The sequence below is a fragment of the Scyliorhinus canicula genome, chromosome 5 (genome assembly GCF_902713615.1).
Source record: "Scyliorhinus canicula chromosome 5, sScyCan1.1, whole genome shotgun sequence".
Taxonomy (NCBI): domain Eukaryota; kingdom Metazoa; phylum Chordata; class Chondrichthyes; order Carcharhiniformes; family Scyliorhinidae; genus Scyliorhinus; species Scyliorhinus canicula.
The window spans coordinates 141,036,601-141,050,033 of NC_052150.1; positions in this window are offsets into that span (position 1 = coordinate 141,036,601).

The following is a 13,433-nucleotide window of genomic DNA, read 5'->3' on the forward strand; positions in this document are numbered from 1 at the left end:
CAAGTTGTAGTTTTGGACTCAAACCCAAAGCTTCTGGTCCAGTGTTCGGGGCAGTCCAGGCATGGGCAGTGGGAAGCATTATAGCTGTAATGTTTACCTTGCAGCGTCATGTGTCCATTACTGGAAGGAGAGCAGCTGTAACCTGCATTTGGTTCCCACAGATCCATTAACTTTTTAGTAGTGGTCTGTGATTGACAGCTTCCACATACCATCTGCAGCTTTGATCCATTCATATCCTTTCCCAGTTCAGTGGCCTGATGTTTGAAAACATTGACCACATCAAAGAGATGTAAGTGCATTCCTATCACTGAAGTGTGTGATTGTTTGAGTTAGCAGATTTTACCTGTTGCTGGTCTGCTCCCGAGCTTCCGGTTAGAGGTCTCTTTTTTTGGGGGGGGGGGGTTGGGAGGTTGTGTGTGGGTGGGCTCTGAGAAGTGGGTCTCTGTTGGCAGTCCCCCTATTACAGGGGTCCCTGGAGGGGTCCCTCTATTACTCTCATTGGAGCTTCACATGACTCCTCACACCATTCCAAAAACACTCCCATGATCTTGTGTTCAAAGTTTGGATAACCACGCTGATATCATCAACATGATTAGTAACACTGCTCCATAAGTTCCCTGTTCATAGATGGCTGCGAGGATTAGCATGTGTCCAGTTGAACAGAGCTTGGGAGTGTCATGCGTCCTCCAACGGGGATTTTTTACTGCTCTCCACAATTTCCAGCCATGCTTAATTAGTTTGGATGGCTGGCCTCTTCCTCTTGTCCTAAGGAAACTGCATATCCCTTCTAGTCCTCACAACCTCTGGCATAACTGCCACTGAAGAATCAGATTCCCAAAGACAGCCTTGCCATGTCTTCCTACCATTTCCTTCCCCCCATCCCTTCACCAGCAAGGTTTCCTGTAGCCATTCTGATCCTTGTTGGGATCTCTCTAAATAAAAACCCTTTATTCAAAGTGCAGTTTGTCATCAAGTCCACACTCTTTGGTCGGGATACTTGAGAACGGAATTTAAATGCTATGGCTGAGTTAAAGAGGTACAACGAGTTAAAGAGCCACAGCAATGCCAGCCTACAGAAGAAATGGGAAAATTGCTAGTTTCTAATGATTTACAGAGCAGTTATGTTGGAATGGGTAATATCGCAGAGTGGCCAGTTGAGGAGGAATGACCTTGCGAAAGATAATTTTTTGTTAAAGCACCAAAGAAAGACGTGCATTTATATAGTGCATTTCACAATGGCTTAGCATCCCAATTGGTTTTAGAGCCAATGAAGTACAGTCAGTGTTTAAATGTCAGAAACATTGCATCTAATATGCGCACAGCAAGCTCCTACAGGCAGCAATCTGATAACATGCAGATAATCGGATTTTATAATATTGATTAAGTGTCACGCAACAGGCTGATGTTATCTGCAAGGTATCCCAACTTGGAACACTGATTTATGGGGGTGTATAGTTTTATTTTGTTTTGGTATGAGGAGCCAAGTGAAGCTCCAGTGAGAATAAACAACCCAGTCATCATGGAACAATTATTGAAGACTATTTATTAAAGTAAAGACAAATACACACAAAGAGGACTACTCTACTCTCAGATAATTGCGGTATATGAATTGCTGAACACACATACTATTTATTCCAAAATATACCTATGATACCTGAACCTTGTAAGACTTCGCCTGTTCCCTAAACAACATCCAAATTAAATAACCAGCTTATAGTTACCACACAATACAGGGATGGTACTCAAGTCTGGAAAACATCTTTTCCTGGTCCAGCAAAGATATTCAAAACTGCCGTTACAAAGGTTTTTTGCACTCTCTTTGCTCTGAGACTGAGAGACTTGTTTGGTGTGCTTCTAGGCTGCTAGCTGTAAAACCTGCTTGTCTGCTTCCTGCATCTGTCAGATGTTAATGCCTGTCTGGCTTTTGGTCGACTGGCCAATTACGCCTTTGCTGCTCTTTAATTATGTGTTCTTTGTATTTGGTTGTGTTCCCCTATCAACTTCCTTGTCTATGCATTTCCATATCTCCCCAAATCGTTTATGTGAACCGTTTCTACTCATAAGCCATTCACAGTTGATTCTTTTCTAAAATGCCTTCTAGTCTCGTTATTAGGAGAGACGTGTCCCAGCTTGCCTTTTGAATACTGTCTACTGCTGTCTCTCGGCAGATTTCTACCAGTTGCTGGACATTTCGCATTCCATTACCTTTTTCCATGCATTTTACTGCTGTTGTTCGGCAAATTCATGACATGTCATTGTGAATATCTATCACAATACCAGGGATAAGCCCAACTCTTTTTCAAAATAATGCGATGGGATCTTCTGCAACAATCTGGGTGGCCTAACCTTATTTATATCTCAATCAAAAGATAGCACCTCCACCAACACAGCTTGATTTTTGTGCTCAAATCCTAGCATTTGGGATTCAAACCCAAAATCTTCTGCTTCAGAAGTACTAGTGCTGACAACTGAGCTACAGCTGGCATTATACCAATGAGGTCAATGACCTCATGTCTTCATAGGGATCAATGTTTACAAGGTTTCTTGCTGGGAAACTGTGAGTGCATGGTACCTGACTTCCATTCATTAATTATGATAGGCAGAAAATCATCCCGGGAAGCCACCTTCTGAAATTAATTTGAAGGGAGAGCACACCATGGAGTAAACTGGAAACAGAGCTAGGTGGAAAAAGGGTGAAATTGGTCTTTCTTATCCACAGCAGTGTGTTTTAATTAGGTAAGCAGGAAAATGTGCACAAGGTTATCAATGGCAAGAATAGTGAACATGATTGTAACATTGACAGTGTATGTCACCAATTTGTGATTGCAGTAAAATTGAGACCTATCGGGCTGGATCTTGAGGCCGGACTTTCTGGAAGCAGACTGAAAAAATGGCGACTGGGACCTAAATCCAGCATTTTTACCCCCATTACCGGCATCAGCATCAGTGCAGGAAGGAAGGGACAGACCTGGAGCTGACAGGCAGCATGACAAGTATCGGACATACTGTTTAGACAATTGTTGCAGCAGGTACGGCGTAATTTTCAAGGCATTGCACAGTCTTCAGCTGGCTGTGTAAACCATGCCAGATCAATACAGCCCCCTCAGAAATGCAGGAAAATTCTGAAAAGTGTGCAAGTAAGAAAACTTTTGCTCTACTTCAATCAGGAAAGTTTAAATGAAGATGCTGGATTTATACAAGGGGGATAAATAACTTTCTAACTCATTACATTTCTCTCCCCCTTCAGTTTTGTAGAAGGGTCATAGGGACCTGAAACATTTCTTTCTCTCGCCACAGCTGCTGCCAGACCCATTGAGTTAATGCAGCATTTTCTCTTCTTATTTTAGGAAGAGTGATCCTTGTAAAATTAGGACATGGATTAAAAATCTGCCACCAATGTGTCATGAGTAGCTTCAACCAAGTTGAAAATCTCTAATCCAATCAAAGAGGTCTGCCACTGGACATGGTCAGAGCTCCCTCACTCCTACAGGTCATTCAGGTCAAGCAACAGCAGTCTCACATTCCACAAAGAAGGAATGCTGCATTAACTCAGGCATCAAGGGGCTGCAAGTATTCAAGACGTTAAGCATGAAAGATCAAGGAAACTCAGATGCAAGTGTATTGTGCATTTTATTAATCTATGGCAAAAGTTTGGTAATATTTATGCTGCCTTTACTCAAACACGTCCCAGCTTATTATAATGTGTCCGCTCCAAATTGAAGTGTTCTGGAAAAGTTAAGTGACGCATTTAGTTTGGAAGGATGTGAAAAAGGCAATATAAACAAAAAATGGTCAATTTTAAGGAATATTTCAGGAATGGAGGGCAGGGATGTGTAGACACTCTCTTTTGAAGTTGGCAGGACAAGTTGAGAAGGCTGGTAAAAAGGCAGTCAGGATATTTTCTTTTATTAATGGTGGCATCCAGCAAAATAACCACAATGCTGAATCTTGTAAAATATTGGTTAGACTCCAGCAGGAGTATTGTGTCCAATTCTAGGCACCTCACTTTAGAAAGTATGTCAATGCCTTAGAGTGAATGCAAAGGAAAATTACTAAACTTGTAGCAGGAATAAAATCTTCAGGGAGAGACAGGAGAAAACTAACTTGTTCTCCTTCAGGCAACAAATGTTAAAGGACTGTTTATGGAGCATTCCTAAGCCAGCAAGCATTTTGATAGAGTAAGCAAGGAGAAATTATTTCCAGTGTCAGAAGAGTTGGCAGCACGGTGGCACAGTATTTATCACTGCTGCCTCACAGCGCCAGGGACCCGGGTTCAATTCTGACCTTGGGTGGCTGTGTGGAGTTTGCACGTTCTCCCTGTGTCTGCGTGGGTTTCCTCCGGGTGCTACGGTTTCCTCCCACAGTGCAAAGATGTACAGGTTAGGCGGTGTGGCCATGCTAACTTTCCTCTTTGTGTTCGAAAGGTTAGTTGAGGTTATGGGGTTCTGGGTTATGTTCTTATGGAGTGACGGTACAGATTGATGGGCCGAATGGCCTCTGCTGCACTGGAGGGATTTTATGAAAAAAATCTGTAGGAGCTTTTATAATATGAAATACACTGAATAAAATGGCTGTGGCATAGATTCAACTTCAAAAAATAATTGGATAAACATTTATAATGGAAAAAATATTCAAGGTTATCATGAAAGAGCAGAGGAGTGGGATTAATTGGATAGCTCTTCCAAAGAGCCAGCATAGAACAATGGGCTGAATGGTATCCTTCTGTGCTGTGTTATTCTATAATTCAAGGTATAATTTCCTTCCATAATGTTGGTTCAAAACTGACATAATGGCTGGGATTCTCCGAGCCCCCGCCCGGTCGGAGAATCGCCGTTGACGTCGAAAATTCCCGCTACGCCGCTCCGATGCCGGGACGAGATTCTCCAATGACCGGAGATACGGCGCCAGTCGCGGCACACAGTCGGGGGCCGTTGAAAGAGGCCCCCACGCCGATTCTCCGCAGTCGACCGGCCGAGTTCCACCGGCGTGGTTCACATATGGTACCACCCGGCGGGAGCTCGGGCCCACGGCAGCGGTGGCCATCCTGGTTGGGGGGGGGGAAATCAGACTCTGGGGGGGCCTCCATGACGGCCAGGCTCACGATTGGGGGTTACCAATCGGCGTGCTGGACTACCGATCAGCGCGATCTGGGGCAGGAGTGCCTTCTTCCGCGTGGGCTCTCTATGTCGCTACGCCATGTTGCGCCGTGTCGATGTGGAAACGGCCACAACGCGTATGCGCGGACCCGTGTCAGCAGTGCAGGCCCCCTATGGGCCACTGAATCGTTGGGCCAAGAGTGTTTCATGCCGGCGTCAACACTTAGCTGGGATTTTGGGGAATCCCGGCCAATATTTTGCCCATGATTTTAGGCTCAGCAAAAAACAAGGATACTTTTTGTATATTTCATCGGGACTTTTTAAAAAAAATTTATAAAAAATTAAACTTACTCTCTCTGTTCCTTTGACTATATCCTGCCATGAGTATGAGGCAATTGTACAATTGCAAGTTCTTAAATATGCATTGGCTAATAAATATAAATGATGATTAGATAATGAAATCTACAATTTTTATTCTGCGAGAAGGAAGATAATGGTGTGAGGTCCACACTTTCCTCAGGACATAATTGTTTACATTCGGACAAATGCGAATGAGTAGCAACAAATTTAGACGTGGGTTAATATTGGCAAAACAGGTACAATTTTGTGGAATGGGTGTAATTTTGGATGTAACTTGCCAATTGCATATTAGCCCCTTGACACAATGAAAGGGATTTCGGACAAAATGCTAGAAAAAACCTTTTACATGGATGGTTGTAAATTCGTAAAATGTATGACTGAAGTTAGAGATCGGGCCAATGGCCCTTTTTAATATTTACCAACCGGTTATTGAGGTGTTTCAAGGATAGAAAATCAGGATTGCAGGCTCAGGTGCATGGTATTAGGATGATTTCTCATGAGAGGGATGCAATTGGATATCTCAACGCTTATAAGAAAATGCATCAAACCGCGGCAACATTTTTGATAAGTTTCTATTTTGTATTTCTAACACTGAATAAATGCTGAAGAACTATTTACTTACTTATGGCTGATGTGCACTAATGTTTTATGTCAGGAACACATTTTATGAAACCACAATAACGTCCAAATAAACTATTAAAAATGAGATGATTCTAAGAAAAAAGGCTATCAAATTGCCATTAATACGTTCAGTAATGTTGCAATCCCTTTTGTAATGATCATTGCTAAAGGAGTATGAGGAAGATAGTATTAAATCACTGGAATGCTTTTCATTATTCAGTATTATTTATTGCAAAAGATTCAATCATGTCAGTGTGGGATAATTGGTTATATTAGGGCTCAGACCAAAGGATTGTTTTGAAAAGGTCAGATTATTAAATAACTAGTTGTCAATTACTGGAGTGCAGTGGCAGGGTTGATGCCAACACAGATGTCGTGGGGTGGGATTCTCCATTGGCTGACGCCAAAATCGGGAAAGGCGATTGTACGGAGAATCGGTTCCGAACGACCAAATTGCGGCGGGGGCCGATTTGGCACCAAATCGGAATTCTCCATCTCCTCGACAGCGGCGTCAATGTGTACCGGAACGCAGGTGCAGTAGACATTGTTTGCATATCATTAGCAGGCCACACCCAGTATTCTCCGGGGCCTCCGTGATTCTCCTTGTGCGATGGGCCGGGATCCTGATGGCGTGGTTCACTTGTGCTTTTAAAAATCATGAAACCGGCGTGGTGGCTGATGAGGGAGAGAGAAGGTAGGACCTGGAGAGGAGCAACTGCGGGCCTCCGGGCCGGACTCTGGCCATGCTGGCTGTGGTGGAGGGGCCCTGCCAGGGCCGAGGGAGGGGCGGGGTGGACGAAGCGAAAGGCCAAGAGGCCAGGGTGAACCCCCCCACCCCCACCACAAAGGTGCCAAGGAGGTGTCGCATGAGGTCTCATTTGCCCCAGCAGTGCTGTCACTCGAGAAGCTGCCGGACTAGGCATACCGTCAAAGTCTCCGGCTGAGCAGAGAGACAGTGTGACATATCTGCCAGATGATGGCACACCTGGCAGCACGGTGGGATGGGGGAGGGCACCTGCTCCCGGTGGCCGTCAAGGTGATGGTCGCCCTGAACTTCTCTGTGACAGGATCCTTCCAGGCTCCGAGTGGGGCCCTGTCCTGGATCTCACAGATCTTGGTGCATGGGTGCATCCGCGCCATCACGGAGGCCCTATATGCCCAGGCGGATCAATACATCCATTTCAGTATGGACCAAACACACCAGGATGCCGGGGCGGTGGGGGGTTCGCCACCATCAATGGGGTGCCCCGGGTCCAGGAGGTGATGGATGGGATGTATGTCCCCCTACGAGCATTGGCTGATGACAGACCACTCGACACCAGTGGAAAGCGGTTCCACTCAATGAACGTGCAGCTGATATGTGACCATCAGCTGCGCATTATACACACATTACCCGGGCAGTGTGCACAATGCCTTCATCTTGGCACATTCAAAGATTCCTGACATGTTCCAGACACTCTCCCTGGCTGGGGGGTTGGCTCGTGGGTGACTGGGGTTATCCACTGCGGTTGTGGTTGATGACACCTATCCAGAGGACACAGACTGATGTGGAGAACTGCTACAGGGGTGTAGCGACCAGGAGTGTGATCGAGCGATGCTTCAGCCTCCTGAAGATCTTGGGGCCCACCAGCATATTGCTGAGAGGGTTGCCCACAGCATGGCGGACTGTTGCGCCCTCGACAACATCACGCAGCAGAGGGGCGATGTGCTGGAGAAGGGTGATGAAGGCCAAGCCTCGTCAGATGGTGAGGATGTGGAAGGGGGCGAGGATGGGCAGATGTGCGCTAGGGCCAACGCGCAAGGGATGCTCTGATTGCCTCCCGGTTCACCGATTGGGGGGAGGGAGATGGTGGCTGAGAGGGACTGGCCAGGAGCACGGACATCGCATCGCACCCCCACACCCCACACCCCACCCCCACCACCCCCCACCTGCAACTTCCACTGTGATACATACCTGACACACTACAGGTTGGCAGTAACAGTGGGTCTGATCCATGGGATGGAGGATAATGACACCCGCTCTGCAATGAGCCCTGGTGCTCCGCATCATTTGACAATGTCTGATTCCTGCCCATGGTAGCACTTTCCACCATCTACCTGGGTAATTCCTAGATGTGAACTGGCCATCCCATTACACGGTCCCATCGATTTCCCTCGGGTGTCCTGGGTGATGTGGTGCCACCCGATCTGGCCGCTGCACACCAGATGCACCGGGGAGGGGTGTAGTTTGAGGTGCTGCGGTGTTCCAGCACCTCGCTTAATGTCACTGGCATGGGTTCCATCACCTCCTTCTCCCTCGGGGTGCCCGATGAACCTCAGGCTACTCCAAGAGACAGGTGTTCAAGCGGAGACAAGCCCCGCGGCTACCCCGCCACCTGGCTCTACCAGTCCTGGAGATCTGCTCTGGTCCAGCCCAGGGTCCGCATGCTTGTGGCCATGGAGCACAGCGAGTGGATCATCACAATCTGGGACTGTGCAACATCACCCATTGACTGTCCCACCACCTTCTGGGTTTGTGTCACATCAGCCAGTGACTGGGTCATCTCCCTCTGGGACTGGGCCACCTTGCTCAGTGTCTGCACCAGAATGCACCAGACCTTCGGCATGCTGATACATAGCCAAAACCACCCCAATGCCTCCACCGCGGACGACACCGTGCTGTGTTGGCCTGTATGGCACGTGTTGTCAGCACCATCTCCTGATGCTACACGCGGTTGGACTCCTTCAACTGCACCTGCAGGTGCTGGATGCTCATCCCCAGTAGTCCCCTCATGTAGTTCCTGGCTCTCCGATTGCATCTCCAATATAGATGGGACTTTGTTCCAGAAGCTTGCGACGCGTCTGGATAGCAGCTGGTTCCTAGGGTCTGCCCGCCCTCCAACCGTCCACCCCCTCAGGGGTTCCTAACTCCGCCTGCTGTACTGGAGCAGCTGTGTGGTGAGCATTGAGATAATATCCCAGGAGCCGCTTCACTAATGTGCCCATTCGTGGTGAGGGTCTCTGGCATGGTGGAGCGTGTTGGAGACAGCTGTGACAGGAAATTTGTGTCGGCCTCCGACCCGAGCTCCGGGTTCTCCTGAGACTAGGGCGAGGACTGGTATTCGAGCTGCTCCCAGCATCACTGCTTGGCTCATGGGGGCTCCAACTGAGGCTGTGGCTAAAGCTGAGGGCAGGGACACCAGATGAATTCGGCCCATCTCCAGCAGGTCCTGTGAGACACAAAGCAAGTCGCATGATTAGACCACGGGCCGGGGGGGGGGGGAGTGGGGGTGTGGGGAAGGAGGTGCTGGGGGGCAACTAGGGAGGGAGCAATTGCTCGCAGCACAATCATGCCAACTCTTGGATCCCAACCCCATTCTGGGAGCAAACCCTGTCCCTGTCCGTCTGCCCCACTGATCACCCATAACGCCCACCGACTGTTGAGTCCTCTGGCTGCGCTGCTGAAGGCAATCATAGAATCATAGAATTTACAGTGCAGAAAGTGGCCATTTGGCCCATCGAATCTGCACCGGCTCTTGAAAACAGCAACCTACCTAAGCCCACATTTCCACCCTAACCCCGTAACCCAGTAACCCCAACCAACCTTTTTGGACATGAAGGGTAATTTTGCATGGCCAGTAACCTAACCTGCACATCTTTGTACTGTGAGAGGAAACCGGAGCACCCGGAGGAACCCACGCTGACACGGAGTGAAAGTGCAAATTCCGCACAGACAGTGACCAAGCCGGGAATTGAACCTGGGACCCTGGAGCTATGAAGCAGCTATGCTAACCACTGTGATACCATGCCCCCCCCCATTCGCTAATAGGGAATTGGCAATCATGATTAAGTGAGCACGTGACACATGCTAAGTGGGTTCCCATGGGTAGGCGGGCCATGTAGCATGTGGGAATCATTGCCTAGCATTTCAATCAAACATTGATGCCTGGACACTGTGTGGAGTTAACACAACACACGCAGCAGTCAATGTCCGAACACTCAGGGGATGGGACACAGCTCCTGGGACACGACCACGTGCGTAGGGTGGGTGGGTGCCACGGGGAGGAAGGTTTGCCTGGAGAGATAGGCAAAGGGTCTGGGGGTCCCCACACATTGAGGAAGAAAGTGACAGAGGCATCATAATGTTTGTGCAAAGAGTTGTTTAATGTGCTGCACAATACCCGATTCCCGAGGGTACTGCCGCCCCCTACCTCCCCACTCCCAACCTAACCCTTACCCCAATGCCCTCAATGATGCTCATTGTGTCTGGCCCTCCTAGCTCTATCACTCCGTCTCGGTGTTTCCCCAGGATGTACATCTGAGGTGGAGGCAGTCAGCTACTTACCTCGTCATGTGGCCTTCGATGGCCCGGGGCGTTCTCCAGGAGCTCTGGGGCCAGAGGGGTCCAACTCACTTGTCGACGGCACATGCACAGCCGTGCCACATTGTCCGTGTACTGACCTCATGATGCAGCCTCATCAGTGGGGTGGAACCCGGGAAGCTGATGGCTAACGTCACCGCCAAATGGGACAGGCCCGTGTTGACACTCAGCGACCCATACGCCCAGTCAGTGCCCATAGGTCCCTGGAGTTCACCTTGGGATGGAGGGGCACTTGGTTCAAGCCCCGGCTGCCCCTCATCATCTGGCTCTGCCAGCCCTCGTGGTTCCGCTTAGTTCACACCATCATGTCAACGCCCTCGGTGATGCTCCTCAGTGACTGGGACATATCCCCCAGTGACCGTGCCATGCTCTCAGGCAGTGCCTCAGCCATGCCTACCCATGAGTTGGACAAGCTCCGCAGAAACTCGGCCATTCCCATCTGAGAGCGGGACATGTCCCGCAGAACCCCATCAAGGTCGGTCTGGTACTAGGTGACATCCCCAGTGAGGCAGACATACTGCCGAGACCCTCAGCCATTGCCGTCACCGATTGTGTGATGCCTTCACTCATGGTGCCGCTGTCGTGCACCAGGTTCTCCACTGTGGTCGCCACCCTAGCAGTGTTGGCCTCAGTGCCACTCATTGCTGTTGCCTGCGCCATAGCCCCTGCGACTCCTACAATCGGCTATGGATCTGCTGGAGTGATGCTGACCTCTGCCGCTGAACGTTCAGGTTCATTCCTATCCTCCCCGTCAGCTCCGGGTAACTGTTCCAGAGGCTCAGCATCAGGCTGGGACCCAGCTGGGTCCAGCAAACCTCCAACTGCTCTCTTGCCTGGGGGTTCCTGCCTCCACCAAATGTGCATCAGCAGCAGTGTGGTGCTCACCAGATTGTGCCCCAGAGGACTGACCACTGACACTTCCCACCGAGGTGTGTGTATCCGCGCTGGTGGAGGGTGGGGATGACAGCTGCGCTGTGACTATAACAGTTGAATCCTCCGAGGTCTCCTCCGAGGTGTTCTCCTTGAAGTCAGGAGACGGGGCCACCCAGGATGGGCAGGCGCCACCAGCTGCTGGACCTGCGGGAGAGTGGACATGTGGTCAGTGTGAGGGGTGGGTCAGTCAGTAAGACAATCACTACTCACGTTTACAGGTCCTCCGGGTGGAGCCTGGTGGTCCCTCACCTCTGTGGCATCTGCCAGCCTCTGCGTGGGTAACCACCCTGTCTTTGGCCACACCAGTGACCTCCAAGGCCTGGTCCTCGAAGGTAGTGAGGATTCTCAAGTCCGGCACCCAACCCCAATCTGGGATTATGGGGGAGCCTTACCTGAGGGGCCACAGAGAGGGCATCGTTAGCCACACGTGTGGTTCACAGTTGTGGGAGAAGTGGTGTGAAGGGAGGACTGGGGTGGAGGGAAGGTTGAAGGGGGGGCGGGGGGATGGAGGGAGGGGTGGGGTCACTGTGGGGATGCTCTCTTGGGGGAGTTGGGGGGTGGGACGTTGGTGTCTACTCACTCTGGCTGCCCGGAGGTCGTTGACCTACTTCCGACACTGAAGGCCAGTCGTCCTGGTCACACTGCCCGAGCTGACTACAGCTGCCACCTTGTCCCAGGCAGCACTGGCTGCTCAGTGGCTCACCCTCTGGGACCCTCTGGGGAACAGGACATCCCTCCTAGCCTCCACCATGTCCAGGATCTTCCCAGGTCAGTATCCCCGAATATTGGGGCTGGTCTCCTCGGCGCCGTTGTTGCGAGCTGGATGGGGTTGGTTGTGCAAGTGCAGCTAAAGTGCTGCTCGACATTGTTAGCGGGGAACTGGCGAGCGTGGTCCCAGCGAATCAGCTGGCAAGCCGGCATTAGGGGTGGGAAGCCCGTGAGACCTTATTAAATGGACCAATTAACATTGATTAGAGTTGCCGGCCTCACTGGGCCGAGCGCCGGGAAAATTGTGGCAATTCCCGCTCGCGACAACACTTGGACTTTTTCAGGATGAATCGCACCCTAAGTGCTGTTTATGTCCGGCACCTCAGTCTGTGCAGTTGTGAGAGAACTTACCCTACGGAGACACAGCTGTCGTCCGCACCCTCCACTAGCACAGATGCTCACACCTCAGTGGGATTAAGCAGTCATCAGGTCTCTGAGTCATTCACTGCTGAGCGTCTCACAGCTGATGCCCCACAGCAAGTGGCAGCAGGGACATCGCAGTGTTCTGGCAATCGTAGAGATGCTGGAGCCCAGGTTACTGCTGAGCCCCTGGCCTAAAACATGCCCTTAGGTCTGGTCATCTCCGAGCTGATGGAACTGCAAAGGCAGACTCACGAGAATCAGGAAGGGATGATAACATTCATCCTTGGACTGCAAGGCCGACTGGAGGAGTCCATTACACCATCTGACCGAGGAAATGGTGACATCAATGCAATCAACATTGCAAGAATGGCATCGGCAACGGAGACCTTGGTGCAGGAGGTGCACTTTATGGCAAGGAATGTCTGCTTCGCGGCTCAGCTCAACTGGTACGGGCACTGGTGGGAATCGATGAATATCTGTGCCCGAGAACGACGGTGCGTTTCGATATCATTCCAGCTTCCCCTCTATCCCATGGGGGAACACAGGAGACCCCGGGTAGAGGAAAGAGAATCAGAAGGAATGCAGACCACGGCATATCACCCAGGGGGCCACAGGCTGACCTGCCCATCTGGCACCCCCCTCCCTGTGAGTGACACACCTCAATTGGGGTTGCTCTGTTTGGATTACTATTCCATCACTATTGACCCACACTGATGCCGAGAGCAGTGGGATTTGTCTTCATTGTGTACTCCATGAGGTGTATTGGTTATTGGCTGCACTCATGTAGCCATCAACGCACCAGCTAAGCAGCCAGGCGCATTTACAAATTGCAAGGGATTCTTTTCCGTCAGAAAGCTTGGGTAGAATTCTCTGATTCTGCGGCTATGTCTTACGACCAAAAAGTCAGTGCCACCCTGCACTAATGCTTCGCC